The 18736-nt window shown below is 35.8% G+C and overlaps 1 protein-coding gene across 2 annotated transcripts in view; it reads left to right on the top strand.

Annotated features, from left to right (window-relative positions):
* The window catches only part of inpp5a (inositol polyphosphate-5-phosphatase A), a 175473-nt gene that overhangs the window by 125741 nt on the left and 30996 nt on the right, over positions 1-18736 (top strand). The window lies entirely within an intron of this gene.

The raw sequence follows: 18736 nt of genomic DNA, 5'->3' as shown, positions 1-18736 counted from the left end.
TATATATATATATATATATATATATATATATATATATATATATATATATATATATATATATATATATATATATATATATATATATATATATATATATATATATATATATATATATGTGTATATATATATATATATATATGTATGTATGTGTATATATATATATATATATATGTATGTATGTGTATATATATATATATATATATATATATATGTATGTGTATATATATGTGTGTGTGTGATTATATATATGTGTGTATATATACATTTTATATTGTGACAAGTGTTTTGCAATGCTAATGAAATAGATTATTTAAATAAATATTAAAAGTTTTAAAAATATATATTTAAAAACAATATAGATTATTTAAAAATACTTAAAAAAAATTATAAACACTTCAAATCACCTCTCAACAGAATTAAAACAAAATATGTGAGCAAAATGCAAGTTTTGCACTCTTGATCGATATATAGCACCTGCTGCAGTATTTCGATCACTAAAAACAGTGGGACATTCTACACTTAGAAAGTGCCTTAATGTATTAAAACAGTGATAATTAAAGATCTAATTCAGTAAATGCTGTATAGATGATGTATACTATATACAGGTGAGCAGATGAATGCAACCTGCGAAAACACTTAACGAGAAACTGTGCATTGCACTTATATTCTGATTCATCTGCTCGCCTGTATATAGTATGCATCATCAATAAGCTGTGTTTTGAATTTAGTCTTTTAATATCACTGTCTTATCACATTAGTACTCAGTACAAACTTGTTAAAATTGACAGGTGGCCAATGGAGGAAAGCCCTCCTATAAGGGCGTGACGTCACATGAAAACTATGAATTGAGTAATATGTTTCACATGCTATCTTTAGATGATAATGAGAGTGTGTTGCGTATCTCATGTCCTCACAGACCCCGCTGAAGGGTCCTCACGCTCTGAGTTGTGTTTTAAAAGGCATCATTAGCACACAATGAGTGTGAGTGTGAGTGAGAGGCCAGAGAAAAGCCTCCTCACATAACAATGCTCGTGGAGGGCCGCTCGGCAAACACAGCTGGGCCCCTGAGGACCCTAATGAGTCGTATATCTGAGGGCCGTAAACCACCTCAGCAGAACCGCGCTGAATCCTCCTGTGTGTGAGACGCGGCTCATTGTTCTCACTCAGGTCCTGTGTGTTGTTGGTTGGGGGTGACAGGAAGGAGGTGCTCGTTGAATTGTTGTGCTGCTGAATTGCTGCTTGAGCTCTAATGATGCAGGACGGGTTTCATCCTGTGTGGTGTGGCTCTGAAAAGAGCCTCGATGATCAGACTTCCAAACCTTCAGCATTCAGCACGTCACATGACATAGGACTTTTTCAATAGTTTGATTAGTGTGTATCTGTGCATCAAGTTTTTTTGTATAATCTTTATATGTTTGATATAGTATAAAATTTACAATTTTGTTCGTTCGTTCTGTTGTTCGTTCTATCATTCTATCTATCTATCTATCTATCTATCTATCTATCTATCTATCTATCTATCTATCTATCTATCTATCTATCTATCTATCTATCTATCTATCTATCTATCTATCTATCTATCTATCTATCTATCTATCTATCTATCTATCGTTCTACCTATCTATCTATCTAGTTATCTATCTATCTATCTATATTGTTCTATGGATGTATGTATCGTTCTGTCGTTCTATGGTTCTATCGTTTGTTCGTTCGTTTGCTCACTTGTTCTCTCTTTCTATCTATTGTTCGCTTGTTCGTTTGTTTGTTCGTTCCATCTATCTATCTATCTATCTATCTATCTATCTATCTATCTATCTATCTATCTATCTATCTATCTATCTATCTATCTATCTATATTGTTCTATGGATGTATGTATCGTTCTGTCATTCTATGGTTCTATCGTTTGTTCGTTCGTTTGCTCACTTGTTCTCTCTTTCTATCTATTGTTCGCTTGTTCGTTTGTTTGTTCGTTCCATCTATCTATCTATCTATCTATCTATCTATCTATCTATCTATCTATCTATCTATCTATCTATCTATCTATCTATCTATCTATCTATCTATCTATCTATCTATCTATTTATCTATCTATCTATCTATCTATCTACCTACCTACCTATCTATCTATCTATCTATTTATCTATCTATCTATCTATCTATCTATCTATCTATCTATCTATCTATCTATCTATATTGTTCTATGGATGTATGTATCGTTCTGTCGTTCTATGGTTCTATCGTTTGTTCGTTCGTTTGCACACTCGTTCTCTCTTTCTATCTATTGTTCACTTGTTCGTTTGTTTGTTCGTTCTATCTATCTATCTATCTATCTATCTATCTATCTATCTATCTATCTATCGTTCTATCTATCTATCTATCTATCTATCTATCTATCTATCTATCTATCTATCGTTCTATCTATCGTTCTATCTATCGTTCTATCTATCGTTCTATTTATTTATCTATCGTTCTATCTATCGTTCTATCGTTCTATTATTGCATCATTCTGTGGTTCCATCCATCCATCCATCCATCCATCCATCCATCCATCCATCCATCCATCCATCCATCCATCCATCCATCCATCCATCCATCCATCCATCCATCCATCCATCCATCCATCCATCCATCACTAATGACATTTATTACAAATAATAATAGAAATTATTTTAAAAATGATTAAATACAATAAAATAGTATTATAATATATTACAATTTTATTGTATTTAAGTAATATATTTAATATTAGTATGTAATTTAATAGTATTTTAATATAATAATGAAATATTTAAATTACATTTTATTTAATTAAATAAATATTTTTTTCTGTGATCCTGATTGCAGAGTTTTTTCTGACCTTGAGGTTCAGTTAAGGCCAGTGTCTAATAAACATATCATCTGCTGGATTAATGCTTTCAGTTTGTGCATCTGTAAAAATGCACTTTGAGTTTAATGTAAATAATAGTTTATTTCATTTAATAGGGTGTTTAATTTTGAAACCCTTTTTCCCATGGGGCATTCTGGGTTTATGTGCTGTTCCTGACGGAAACGCTAAAGTACAATTCATTACCTGCTGAAGGATAATTGAGATGCTGACTGTGTGTGTGTGTGTGCGCGTGAGGTCAGTGGATGTAACCTCTGAATACTCACACACACACACACACACACACACACAAACACACACACACACACACACAAATAAACTCTGGACTAGTAAAATCTGGTTTATGTGAGTTGTTTTACCTGTTCCTGAAGGCTGGCGCTCGCATGCAGCCGCCTGTATGATGTCACCACTTGCCAGCACTCGTTAAAATAGATCCACTGCTCTTATAGACATATGATTTAGAGATGTGTGTGTGTGCAGTAAAGTGTGCACATAAACAAGGTAGCCTTGAGTGTGTATTTGTATGTGTGTGTGTGTGTTGGTCTGGCAGTGAGGAACTAGTTCAACACTTTAATGACAATTAATGTCAGCCGCACAATTAGTGTTCGGTCCGAGCTCGGCTCAGATTGCGCCGCTGCATTGATTTTTTTTTTTTTTTTTTCCTGCAGTTTAACTAGAGATTGATTTACACTAGTGCACACAGACACGCTTATTCACACCAGTTTATTCAAATGTGCATCTGATGAAGCATTCGTTAATGATTGTGTATTTTGCCTGACAGCACTGACTAATTCTTTCACAAGTTTTATTCAAATTTTTTTCAAACTTTTAAAGTTTTTAACTTGTTTATAATTAAAGAGATTTTAAATATATATTTGTTCATACTAGTTTACACTTAGATATTTTACATTTATTTATTAATACCTTTTTTAAAAAATATTTAGTGTATAAAACATATACACTTAAAGACACTATATGTACTTAAATATATATATTTAAGTATATATTTATACTTGGATATTTTAAGTATATATTTATTTATTTATGCTTTTTTATAAAGATATTTTATACTTAAAACGTATTTAATTAAGGACTGTTAAGTGTAAAACATCTTTAAGTATGACGTTGTATAAATATTTACCTAAAAAAATTGAAAGTATATAAATATTTATTTCATATTTTCATATTTATATTTTTATACTAGTTTACACTTAAAGATAGTTTAAGTATATATTTATTCATACTTTTTTATAAAGATGTCTTATACTTAAAGGTTCTACATATGCTTAAAAATATTTTAAGTATAAAATGTATTTAATTATTAAAAAGTAAAAATAAAAATATAGTTAAAATATCTTTTTAAACATAAAATAGTATAAATTTATATCTAAAATATATTTACGTATATGTTTATCTATTTATACTAGTTTACTTTAAGATAGTTATTTATGTATACTTTTTTATAATTGAAGACATTTTATACAGTACATACTTAAAGATATAATGCATAAATTGGTACTTGGTACTAATTACAGATGTTTTAACAAGAAAATTATTATTATTATTATTTTTTTTGCAGTGTATTTTCTTTTAACAAGGTTGAATTGAAGGTCATAGAGTCTCAGGATACATATTTTAGTGTCTCTAATTGAACTAATCAGAGAAAATGACGTGAAGGTATCAGAACATGATGAAATCCGTGACACAGGGAGACTGTATATATGTGAGAGAGATGTGAGGTGACCACCTGTGTGCCGTGGGCTCCGTTCGACCCCGCTGTGGCAGAGGTGCATGCTGGGATGGGACGGGACCTCAGGGCTCTGCCTGTAGTGAATCAGTTTGTGTAGTGACAGCGGCGTGGCCGTGCGCCGGGACTCTAGTATATTTAAAATCCCTCCTAATTAAACTTAATAGAATGTAAATTTAATTTGTGGGAAAATGGCGGCCGTTCCAATCTCAGGATTGATAGGGGCCGACGGGGGGGTTAATTACTGACTTGATCTACTGAGCCCGTGACATAACTTGTGCTGGTTTTAATTGGAGTGAATTCGCTGGGTTCATGCGCGGACGAGGACACGCTCGCTCCGACGCCCCCTATCTGCGGCGCTGGGCTCCTGTGTGGGGCGGCGCATGTAAACATCAATCTCTTCTTCTTTTGTCCTCTGTCTTTCTGAGGGCCGAGCGGCATGAAATTAAAGGTGGGGCCGCGAGCGAGCCCTCGCTGTAAATGAGCGATGTAAACTGCTCATTAATGAGCAGTCAGAGGCTCATAAAACTTTCATTTTTCAACATTTGAAGAGCTTTCTAATTGATGGCCATGTGTTAGTGTCAGATCAGTTTGTTTTTACACAGAAATAGACAAAAACTATAAAACTAAGCTATGCTTCGAGGACGTCTGTGATCAGCCACAATTGGAAATGCATGTTATGTTTTCTGTAGTTGTTGTATGTTTTTTTTTTTTTTTTTTTTTGTTTTTGTTTTTTTTAATGATGTTTTATGTTATGATATTTATTGTGTTTTGTGTTATGCTTTGTTGTCATGTTTTGTTTTATGTTATTTATCTTTTATTTGATCTTTTTGTTGTTTGGTTTGTTGTTTTGTAGTTATGTTGTTTTTATGTTATATTTTGTTTTTTTGTGTTATGTTGTCATTTTATGTTTTTATATTTTATATTATGTTGTTTGTTTTTATGTTATGTTTCATGTTTAGGTTATCTGTGTTAATTATGACACTTTCTTGATCAGATTTTCTTGATCACATTTGCCGTTATGCTATGCTAGGTAGGTGTGTGTGTGTTTGGTGTGCTTGTTTTCATGATTTATGAGGACACCAATTTGTATAATGACATGGGTAATACACTGGTATTATGATGCAAACATGTTTTATGAAGACATTTCATGAGTCCTCGTATTTAAAATAGCTTTAAAAACATACTAAACAATGTTTTATTAAAAATGTAAAAATGCAGACAGTTTCCTGTGATGGGTAGGTTTAGGTGTAGGGTTAGTGTAAGGGGACAGAATGTACAGTTTGTACAGTATAAAAACCATTACGTCTTTGAAATGTCCTCACTAAGATAGCAAAACAAACCTGTGTGTGTGTGTGTGTGTGCGCGTGCACGTGCTGGCTTGCGTGTTTGTCCATATGCGCTTGTGTACATGCACACATGGCAGAATCTGTGGTGGATAGAGACCTTGCAGCCGTCTGCGTGTGTGTGTGTGTGTGTGTGTCAATTCATTCTTACACAATAAAGCTCCATTTCATACAGTGTTTGTGCATTTGGCCCATCATAAATCAAAGGCAGCAGTGGCATTAAGTACACACTACATTAGTCAGGCTAATTAATTTTGGGACACATCCATCCATTAGTCAGTGGTCCTCCGTTTCATGGGACAGATAGAGAGACCCTGACGGCCGCTGTCTAACCAACCATGAAAATACACACACGCACAAGTGTATATTCACACACAAGCAAACACATCTGCGTGTTTACACACATCTGATGTCGATCCAACAGCGTCAGAAGGGAACGGCTCACGGCGCACACTATAAACTCACACGGCCTGCTGTAATTGCTCTTTTGTATCAAAATTAACCAAATGACTTGAGTATAAATTGATTAAAATAATTCACTTCAGAGGAGAATATACCACATATATCCCTTACAGAAAAGTACTTTGGTGGTGTCACCATAGATGGATAAATAGAGGATGGATGGATGGATGGATGGATGGACGGACAGATAGATGGATAGATGGATAGATGGATAGATAGATGGATAGATGGATAGAGGAATGGATGAATGAAAGCATGGATGGAGGAATGGAAAGATGGATGGATGAATAAAAAGATGGAATGGATGGATCCATGGACGGATAGACAGATGGACAGATGGACAGACGAATGGATGGATGTATGGATGGATAGATAGATGAATAAACAGACGAATAAACGATGGATGGATGGACAGATGGATGGATGGACAGATAGACGAATAGACTGATGGATGGATCGATAGAGGGACAGTAAATGGATGGACGAATAAATGGATGGGTGGACGGATGGATGTATGGACAGATAGACGAATAGACTGATAGATGGACGGACGGACGGACTGACGAATCCATGGATGGATGGACGAATAAACTGATGGATGGATAGACGGATGGACGGGTAGATGGATAGATGAATGGATGTATGTATGAACAGATAGACGAATAAATGGATAGACAGACGGACTGATGGATGGACGGATAGATGTATAAACGGACGGACGGATGAATGGATGGATAGATGTATAGACAGATGGACGGATGGATGGATATAATCATTTTTTACTGTATTTTTGATCAAATAAATGCAGACTTTTCTTTTTAAAACATGAACAAATCTTACCAACCCCAATTTTGGACCGTTAGTGTTTTGTTTGTGTTTCTTGTTGTTTTCTGTCATTGTTTGTGCTGTAGTTCATCAGGAAGAGTTACGTAATGATGTGTTCATTTCTTCACCACAATAAGCCTCATCGTTCAGTGTTTTGGTCCAGATAAACCCACATGATCTCTGATGGCCTCGTTGTATGGACAAACACCTCTTTTCTCCTTCTGTCCCTCCCGCGTGTTTTTAAAAGCGCTAACAAAGAGCGTCACACATCGCGAGTGAGCGACATGCCTTTAATCAGAGCCTAATTAAAACAGAGAGAATGAAGAACAGCCACAGGCTGTTCCTCTCACAGCCTCATTAACAACAGGCCGTTTGAGCGCGCTCCGTAAGGCCTCGGCCCATTGTGTCGCGTCCCTGGGGCTGATGTTGGCACAGCTGGAGCGGGAACGCCAGCGACGGGAGCGAGGGCTTCGCCTGGCACAGACATCACAGGGACGGAGTCTAGAGATCTGCCCTTACGGCATCATGAATCCATTCAGAGTGTCTGTCAGGAGTGTCCTTCTAGTGTCTCCTTGTGCACCACACTCCAGTTGGTGGATATTCAGAGCTCATTTTTGAGATGATACAGCTTCTGATATACAAAGTTTGAATGGCTCATATTATTTCTGTTACTTCTATTACTTTCCTTTTTGTTATATAATTTTTTTTTTACTTTTTCATTTTATATTTATTTTATTGTTTATTTGTTTTATATTTTTGTTTTGTTTTTACTTTTATCTTATATTTATTTTGTATTCTTTTTTTATTTTTATTTCATTTTACTTTTTTATATTATATTATATTATATTTATTTAATTTTTAGATTTTTTTTGCTTTTTATCTTATTTTATTTTTAATCTATTTTAAAGTTTGAATAGCTCATCATTTCTTTTTTCTTTTTATATGCATTTTTGTGCAAACATTTAGTTTCTTTTTTATTTTATACTGTTATTCTGTTTATTTTATTCTATTTATTCTATTTTAATTATTTTTATTTAATTTGTTTTAGATTAGTTTATTTTACTTTTTTATATTATGTTGAATTATTTTTTTATTTTACTTTGTATATTGAATTTTTTTTATTTTATATTTTATTTTGTTTATTTTGTATTTTATTCTTTATTTTATACATTTTTATTATATATTATTTTATATTTTAATTTGTTGTACGTTATATATTATATATGTTTTATTTTTTTAGCAGCATCACATTTACATGTTACATAATGTACGTTACATTACACTCTACCTTATTATTTTTTTTATTTAGTTTATTTTGCTGATGTTTTATACTGTTGCGACATGTAGTTGCATCAGAGTTGTTGTCGTCAGGCCTTTGTTTCACATGTCTCGTAACATTAATCCTATGAAGCTGTTCAGCAGCTCTGATCCGCCGGGATGTTTTCTATTCCCTGTTGTCCGTGTTTCATTGTGCTGGAGCTCATGTCAGCGCTGGCATTTGGGCTCCTCTCTCTGACTGACATTAAACACGGCCGGCCCCTCGTTCACAAGCGTCCTGCTGCTCGCCCATCATATTTAAGAGAGCCATTAAGTGGCACATTGAGGATTCATGGCCTCTCGTCTTTAATTCCTCATGTGATTTATCTGTATCAGCTGATCCTCGGAGGAAGAGGCCGGGCTTTTGTTTTAGAGCCGGATGAAACCAATATTTACTTCATGTTTCATGAGGCTGAAGAAGATGCAAAAACATCAACATCTGTCTGTGTGCAAAAAGAGAGAGAGAGACAGGGAGGGAATGAGTTTAAAAACATTTGGTGTAGAAAATAACTAGTAAATTTCACAAACAATTGCAAAGAAATGGCAAGCAACACTTAAAAGTGAAATTCTAAGGTTGAAAAACCAAAATAGGATTTTCTTTTTTAAAACATACTTCAATAATCTTTATTTACAACAATGTAGTTCAGCTCTATCAACAGCATTAGTGTCCATTAATATCCTCAGAAATGTATCCCTTCTGTGCTGTTTTTTTAATTGTTGATAGATGTAAACGTTCTAGATCATTGTCTTTGACAAATGCTGTCTTGATGTTTTTATAATGTGTAACATATAACCAACTTTACATCTTAAAGAATGTTTTCTTAATAATTCATGTAAATGCTTTAACAGCATATAGCCTTCAATTTCGAGCGTATTTGGGAAATGTCCCGCCCCTTACCATAACCGCCAGTTTCAACACACTACTAACTCAACCAGGCCCCGCTCCGTTATTCTGCATATGCCGTGGGCAGGAATTATTTAAATTAGGAATATTGTGACGTGTTCGTTCCCGGAAGAAAACTCAAGACTATAATGGAGGCGTTTCAGGAAGTTCAGAAACAGTGACACTGATATAGAGAATAACTCCCGTTGGAGGGACTTTTGAAACATTTTTCATGCTCAACATTACACACTAAAGACAGCAGAATAGGTTGTCTTCAACAAGGCTTCACATTTCTGCTGTTAAACCCTCTGAAACACTGCTTGTTCATTTCCTTTGTGAGTGTGTTACTGTAAATGTGGTTTTTGCTATAAAGTAACAAACCAAGGGCCGAGTTGAAATTATTTTCTGTGTTTATGAACATTTAGCCACAGAATGTGCTGATAGAGCTTCACCAGCTGAGAGAGAGCGGCTCTGCTCAGCGTGTCTTCCTGCGACACGTCGCCCCTCTTCCTGGGAGTCTTTTGTTCCTGATTTCATGCTATCAGAGCGACAGCATGTTTCTCAGCTCTGGCCTGTCAGCTTCATAAAGGGGTCACAGCTAGAGGGACGGCCATGAAAAATTGGTCAAAACTGGATGACAAAGCCCACCCAGAAAACCAGAGCGGGACTCCAGCTAACATCACCATAAACACCCGTCTGTCTGAATCACCCTCAAGCACTTTGTTCTCGCTTTTTTCTGACAAAAGAAAATGTTCTGGTCATATTCCACCTCAAAATCATCAGGACCGAATAAGAAATTATATTTTGCATCAAGAAAATGAAGCCTAGTTGAAAAAAATTAAACACATTTTACATTTGACCCCCAAACTCTGAATATCTGCAATGCAAAAACATTGAATTCTCATTGCTGTAATTCCAAAAAAAAAAACACACACATGAGAATGGCCACATCTGAGGCAGATTTCATTAACGTACAGATTATTAAGTTTACTGTAGCTATATGTTGGTGCTCAGTTTTTTCTGTCATTTGAGACAGTTCTGGCTGTGACTCGACGAATGCTAGACTAAAACACTCTTCTCCACTCCTCAAATGCATAAAACATTAGCCTTATGTGTGTGTGTGTGTGTGTGTGTGTATGCACATATATATATATATACATATATATCAGGGGCGTTTCCTCCGAGTAGGCAGTGGAGGCAGTGCCTCCTCAAAAAAATAGAATGAGAAAATAATCCATATTACATATAAAACAACACAAATAGTACAAATTATGACATTAAAAAGAGCGCAAGTCACGCGTATTTCTTAAGGAACACTGCCCAACAGCGACAACCGCAGGTAAAGTTACAGCAGGAGTCATGCTTTACAGTCTATGGAGTCAGGCCTCCCTTTGCTCCCATACAAAACCATAGAAAATCATCAGACCCCCGGCGTGCGGTGGGTTTTATGGGGGGTAATTGAGAATGAATGGGGGAAAGTCACGTGAGAGGAGGCAATGTCTCCATCGCACTATGATTGGATGAAATTGGTTATGATTGGATATGATTGTGATAAATCCCGCCTCTTGTTGACGTGTGCGTTCCGCGCGTAGGTTTAACTGAACAAATGATGCCGTCAATCGGAAGACTAATTGAGAAGTAAGTAAACAGATCACAGTTAGATATCACTGCTTTGTCACGTCAAAATCAAACTTGAAATGGACTTAAAGCATGATGACTGCTGGGTTTTTAGTGCAATCAGTTTGGTGAAATTAAAAATACAATTTGTGTCTGTGACAGACGGTGTTAATGGAGCATGACTGATGATCCAAAATATCCTAGGTTGACAATTAAAAAGAAAAACCGCAATATACTAATAAAATATATTGTTTAAATTATTATTGCCTTTAGTTATTATTTTGGAATGAATGTAGAAATGCTTAAAACACTAACTTGATGAGATGACTTGGTTTTGATAAATAGAACATTACATTGTTAATGTAAAATTACAAAATAGAATTGTGTTTGGTTTCTTTTTTTCTGTTTTTGAAGTACTGTAAAGTAATGTTCATTTAACAAGGAAGAGGTGTCAGCGTTAAGAGTAATGCACATTAATTTACATTGATTCATAAAAAAAATGTGCCAGAACACCACTGCACGCCACTGAGATATATATATATTACTGTAATTATTTTGTTTCAAGCATGCTATATGTTTGGCAACGGTTCTTTTAACCGATTGACTGTGTAGCTTTTCATTTCTTAAACAACCATGTCAGGGGATGTATCATGATCATATTCCCAGATGACAATCCCAGTATTCATCAGAGTTAAAAGAATGTTTCAGAGAGCATGAAGAATCATTTTCACACATGAATTGGCACCTCTTGAGTCCTGACCTTAACCTCACTGTAAAGGCTGATTTATACTTCTGCGTCGGACCTACACCAGAGCCTCTGTGCCGTAGGCTATGTGTCTGTTTTCATTTATACTTCGGCGTCGTTGTCTCCGTCGACGTGCATGCAGACCACTTGTAGGCAGTGTCTGCAGTCGTGTTGAGTATCAAGGCAAAAGCCAAAGAAGAAGCTTGTCATGTACGTTGTCAGAGAAGCTTACAAATAGAAGCGGCAGAGAAGCGGCAAATAGGTAAGACTTCTGTTGCACTTTGACTGAATGTGTCCCCTGAAACAGTGTTTTTCATTCCTATGGAAGTTGAAAGCACTCGCTCTTCTCTGATTGCTCCGCGCCAGTTATTTGACCTGAGGGAGGGGTTCTAGCAGACCAATCACAGCACTTGCGGTTTGCATAGAATTGACGCGTTGTTACATTTTTGAAGAGGTGCACATCAGGCTACGTCATAGGCTACACGTGCTACACACAGCCTATGCCGTAGCTACACCGTACACTTGACGCAGAAGTGTAAATCAGCCTTAAGTCTTTGGGATGTGCTGGAGGAGACTTTACAGAGCGCTCACCTCTTGCATTGTCAATACAAGATCTTGACTAAAATTGGAAACAACATCATAACATTTATTTTCATTCTCTGCACACTCCATCTTTTAGGGTTAAAATAACTCTTGCCAAACATATAACATGCAATGATCCATCCATAGACACCAAAAAAGCAGGAAGCCGAACAGGATACATTGCCTGGCCCAAAAAAAAAGTCACTGTATTTTACTGTTTTTTTTTTTTTTGGCTGGACAGTGTATATATAGTGTTTCTTGAGTAAAAAAATGCTGTACTTATTCAAACAACCAGTTCTTTATTTATCCTTGCATTGCAAACAAGCAGAGACTCTCCAAACTGTGTGTGGCACTTCATTCATGATAGAGGCGGATGGAGTTATGAGGTTTGACCGACAGCTTGAGGATCCAATGGAGTTATGAGCTTTAGTCACAAGCTCTTTTTAATACTTTTCATTGGTTAAATATTTGCAAAACCCACAGAAGTAAAGGGTGACCAATGGTAATGATTTATGAGATTGATTTCACGAGACACGATTTTTACACAGTATTTCTTTTACAGTTATCATTCTACAAGATAAGACATTTGTCAGGATCTGTTCTGGAACGAATCCCTTTGCCATGGTCTTGTCAGTCATCTCGTCACTTACTCTTGTAACGTGATCAGTGAACTCTGATTTCTGCTGCACTACGACTCTGTAGCTCGTGTTTGATGAGCTGAATGGGATAGAAGCGACTGTTATCCAACTGGTTTTTATGTCTATAAAAAGCAAAACAACAGTGGAGGCGTAATGTAAATGTAGCAGAGGCATATCCTATCGTAATTTCACCATCACACTCTGTCATGCCAATATCACGAGACAGCTTTTCACCTTGAAGAGATCTCGTCACACCCCTAATAAATACCCATTTTTCTCCTTTTTTTCATTTGCTTTTTGGGTAAAATGTGACCAGGACTTATTTTCATGAGATTCACTCAAATCTCTCTCTGTCTCTCTCTCCACCCCCGTCCTGGATCACTCTTGGTGGAAGGAGGCGGATCATTTCAGTGAAATGCTGCAGATAAATTAAAGGCTGTTAGTGTGAATGAAGCATCGGTCATTGTTTTCTGGTCTATTGTAGCGGCGCCTTTCAAACTGTAACACAGAAAAGCAGCATCATAAAAACACAGTCGGTCAGAGAGCTTCATCTCACTGAGACACACTTCAGCTCAAGCACTGTATGTTTTCTCTGTAGAAACTCTCTAATGAACGAACGCAGCTCTTTACATGATTAAGAGTTCTCTGAGTGTCACTGAGTGCTTCAGATTGATCTACTGACTCTTATCTTTGTAAATTATTGATTAGATAGTACTTTTTCCTTTGCCTTTTTCCTCATATGATTCTGAGTAAAACAGGTATTTACGAATCATTTAAAATCTTGTTTAGTCTCAAAAGTTTAGTTCACCCAAAAATGATCATTCTGTCATTATTTATTCACCATCATGTCATTCAGCAATGCAAAAATAATATTCTTACTTTTGTCTTTTCCAATGCAGATATCTGAACATTCCTAAATCAAGATACATTTACTGGAGAAGCCAAATGTAGCAAATTGTAGCACAAAATTGAAGTGACTTTACGCTTAAAGCAAGAACAAATATCTACCAAAGGGGTAAAAAAATATATCTTAATTTAAAGGGAAAACAAGATTATATTTCTGACTCCATTGGCAGATATTTGTTCTTGTTTCTTGTTTTTTTTTTTGTTTTTTTTGCTTTTTACAGTGAAACCTGTATGATGTTTTGAAGAGCAACATGACTTTCATTGAATAGGCTAAAAAAGGTGTTCTGTGAAGAATGAAAGTTTATTCAGGCTTGTTCTTTGCTCAATCTTTCTATCTCACAGATAGTTTGACGATCAAGTGTGCTTCACTTCTCTTCAGTTTGACTGTGTTGTATGAATGTGTCAAACGCTAGACTAACTGTGATTTTATTTGTTTCATTTTAGCACGTGTTTAAAGCGAAGCATCAATGTGTTGATTTTGTGGTCGTACTGAGAGTCTGTCGGTCGCAGTAGCGTCTAATTAATTGTTGCTTGTTGAACTTCATTGATTGTCGGTAATGAACTCTGCTCAGACACTCGTTAAAAGGAAAGCGCTAATCTCTGCTTAATTGACCCATGGAGTGATTTGAGCCTGAGCGAGAGAAGCGTGTGTCGGATCATCTGTGGAGGCTTTGGATTCTCCGTTAATGTGAAAGCGTGTCTGTATACACTTCAGACTTCAAGTGAGAACAACACATTTTAGTTTATAGTCATCACCAGCATTTGAAGACCAATTTGGTTTCAACCTTAAGTTACAGTCCATTCAGAAGTTCTACTAGCCAAAGCAAAAATACCAGGAATAAACCAGATTATGAACCATAAATGACATAGCCACTTCAGGATTAGTCCACTTTCAAATAAACTTTTCCTGATAATTTACTCACCCCCATGTCATCCAAGATGTTCATGTCCTTCTTTCTTCAGCCGAAAAGAAATGAAGGTTTTTGATGAAAACATTCCAGGATTATTCTCCACATAGTGGACTTCAATGGCCTCCAGACAGTTGAAGGTCAAAATTACATTTTCAGTGCAGCTTCAAAGGACTTTAAACGACACCAGACGAGGAATAAGGGTCTTATCTAGTGAAACGATTGGTCATTTTTGAAAAAAATACAACTGTATATGCTTTATAAACACAAATTATCGCCTTGCACATGCTTCTGCTTTCTGTATTCTTCAAAAAGCTTACGCTGTATGTCCTACGCCTTGCCTATTCTACTTATGATTACACTTTATTTTGATGGTCCACTTTGTAACTACATGTCAACTAAAGCCCCGTTCACACCTCCAGCGACTTTTTCGCTGCATGTCGCTAGTCTCTGTACTGTGAAGTCACTTGTGGGCGTTCCTAGTGCTGTCGCTCTAATATCATTGGTAGACTGCATGTCTGATCATATCTATAGAAAATGCAATCACAAATGATGCATTAAATCATTAACTAGATTAACCAACTGATTAAACACTCATACTGTCATACTGTATTAAAACGTCATTCGAATTTCACAAAAAATCAATTTTCTTGTCCCTAATAATCAACACATTGCAGGGGAAACTGTAATATGAACTGCAGCAGTGCTGAACTGCTCACAGCATCATATCAAAGGTCTACACAAAATGTATGTATCAAACTCACAAGACTGCCGACAGTTTCTTTTCCATGCATCATGGATCACCGCTGCTTGTCGCTGGCGGTGTGAACGGGGCTTCGCTCTCACTAGAGTATTAGTAGACTGTCAGGTTCAAGTTAGTAAAATAAGTTGACTTGTAGTTGCAAATATACTTATAACAGTAGAATGTCTAAAGTGGACTATCCATTTTTTTTTTAACTTAAAAAAAATAAAATAAATTAAAGACAATAGTTTTAAAGATGTGGTGCTTCTCACCCGTTATGCTTTGTTTTGCTTTTGTTGGAGAACATGAATTAATGAATCATGATTCTCCAAACTGGCTAGTAAGTTGGTATGTGTAACTCACCACAGGGTTTATTTTCACCCACATTTGTTGGGTATTAATTTCAAACTTGGTCATCACTGTCTCTTTTCAGGGATAAAACCGCAATATAAACATTTAAAATCATTGCAATATGTAAAAAGTCATTTAATTCAGATTAAATGGCATCGGATGTTAGATATAATACATGAAATGTATAATTTCACAGCAATCAATTCTACTTGATATTAGTAAAACAGAAGTAGCGTAACACATCGCTGCTGAACGTTCTCAGATTTACTGGGATTAAGATGCATCCCATGACGAACAATCAGATTTCCTCATTCAGCTGCAATGTGAACGTATTTTAGATGATGTAAATTCAGCAAGGTCACATGATTTTGAGATCTTCATTCATTGAGCGCTGGTGGTTTGGTTGAACAGACATTAACCAGTTTGTTGACCATCTGTGCTGCCTGGTTTCAGAGATCTGCATGAACAGCAGGAGTGTGTGTGTGTGTGTGTGTACAGGTGGATGAATGTGTAAAACAATGAATCCCTTAACTCACTTAAACCAGTGAACACACACACCCATTACTAACACAGCACACACTCACAATGAAGCATCTGCTCACTCTGTCCTGTCAAGAAGCCTTTTCTTTAGCTATTGTGTGTGTGTGTGTGTGTGTGTGTGTGTGTGTGTGTGTGTGTGTGTGTGTGTGTGTGTGTGTGTGTGTGTGTGTGTGTGTGTGTGTGTGTGTGTGTGTGTGTGTGTGTGTGTGTGTGTGTGAGCGCATTTTTGTGACATATCAGGACACAAATTTGTATAATGACATGGGTATGACAGAGGTATTACAAGGAGAGGGTGACTTTACCTCATGTCCCCACTTTTCAAAAGGCTTATAAATCATACAGAATGAGTTTTTGTGAGAAAGTAAAAGTGTGCACAGTTTCCTGTGATGGGTAGGTTTAGGGGTAGGGGTAGTGTAGGGGGAGAGAAAATACAGTTTGTACAGTATAAAACCATTACGCCTATGGAATGTCCCCACAATTCACAAAAACAAATGTGTGTGTGTGTGTGTGTGTGTGTGGAAGGGGCGGGACCTCTATTCAAATTCGTATTCATCTTTGAATAGATTTATTGTCAATAATGATCAGATCTTTGTAGCTGATATGAGCTGCTTCACTGTCTGCTGTCTTATAAGTCAACATCCACACACAAATGGACCCTCACTAATAAGTTTTTTTCTCTATTTTCTTTGCAAAAAAGGATGTTCTTCCTCAGTGTTTTCTGTCTTGTTTTCCAGCACAAATATCTAAAAATTCTTAAATCAAGATTCATTTACTGGAAAAGAAAAATGACTGAAGATATTAAGTCTTGTTTTATGAAAAATGTCTCAAAATGAAGTGAGTTTATGTTTAAAACAAGAACAAAATATCTGCCAATGGAGTCAGAAAAATAACCTTAATTCAAAGGGGAAACAGTATGATTTTTTTTTTTTTTTTTTGACTCCATTAGCAGATATTTGTTTTTGTTTTAAGCATGAAGTCACTACATTTTGATTATTTTCTCAGAAACTAATATCTTCAGTCATTTTTCTTTTCCAGTATCTTGATTTAAGAAAGTTTAGATATTTGTGCTGGAAAACAAGACAGAAACACTAAGGAAGAACATCACTGTCTGCAGCGAACTAGGCAGTACATAGCAACAAAATCTGTTTTTATGGAATATTTTTCTGGTTTAAATATCTAATAATCGTTAAAACTAGAGTAACAACACTAAATGTGATATTCATTATAGTTTTTAGTGATTGTGCCTTTAATACAGGTCTAATATGACTTTCACATGTTTTTAACTTAAAAGTGAAAGAATCAATCGGACAGAATACACTTGTATTAAACAATCACTGAAAACTAGTCTGAATATCTTACAAATTGTTGCTTATGTGGTTTTAAGGGTTATTAGATATTATTTAACTGGATAATGAGACAGAAATACTCAGAAGTATATGAAAACATGTTTCTGCCATGGAATAAAATTAAAAAGGAATGGAGTTTTTTTTATTATTATTTCACAATTCTGACTTTTTTCTCGTATTTCTCGTAAGTTTTTTTTATCTCACAAATCTGATTTTTTGTTTTTACTCAGAATAGGGAATTTATATCTCACAATTCAGACTTTAGAACTTGAGTCTCTCACAATTGTGAGAGAAAAAAATTTAATTGTGAGATATAAATTTGGAATTGCAAGGACCAGTTTTCTTTTGAATTTTGAGATAAAAAGTCGCAGCTACATTTAAGTTTTAATTCAGTGACAGAAACAAAAAATCTGGATTGTGAGATGCACATTTTATAACTTGCAACTGTGAGAAAAGTCACAATTACTTTTTTTATTTATTTCCGTTGCAGGAACAAGTTTCCATACATAAGTAACAAGATTTGTTGTGATGTACTGCCACTAAATTAAGTGTCTTATAAGATGCCTTAATGCTGTCTAGCACACTAGAGTTTGAAACGTATCTGTGTGTGTGTGTTAGAGTGAGTGTGTATATGTGAGTGTGTGTGTGTGTGTGTGTGTGTGTGTGTGTGTGTGTGTGTGTGTGTGTGTGTGTGTGTGTTTCTCTGGGTGTGTCTAAACCCCCAGTGCTGGAAGGTCAGCCAGGTCAAAGTGATGAATTTTTATGGGCCTGTTCCTTGTGTTTCAGGCCTGTTCTTTTCTCCTTGCGCTGGACTGACTCTCAAAGACTTCCAGGCCGGCCAATTTGTCCTGCCGGGCTCTAGAGAATGGCCCATTTGAGTGGTTAAATACCAGAGG

Source organism: Chanodichthys erythropterus, chromosome 5 (assembly GCF_024489055.1).
Source record: "Chanodichthys erythropterus isolate Z2021 chromosome 5, ASM2448905v1, whole genome shotgun sequence".
Classification (NCBI taxonomy): domain Eukaryota; kingdom Metazoa; phylum Chordata; class Actinopteri; order Cypriniformes; family Xenocyprididae; genus Chanodichthys; species Chanodichthys erythropterus.
The sequence above is the reverse complement of the archived record's forward strand: the minus strand, read 5'-3'. Positions and strand labels throughout refer to the sequence as shown.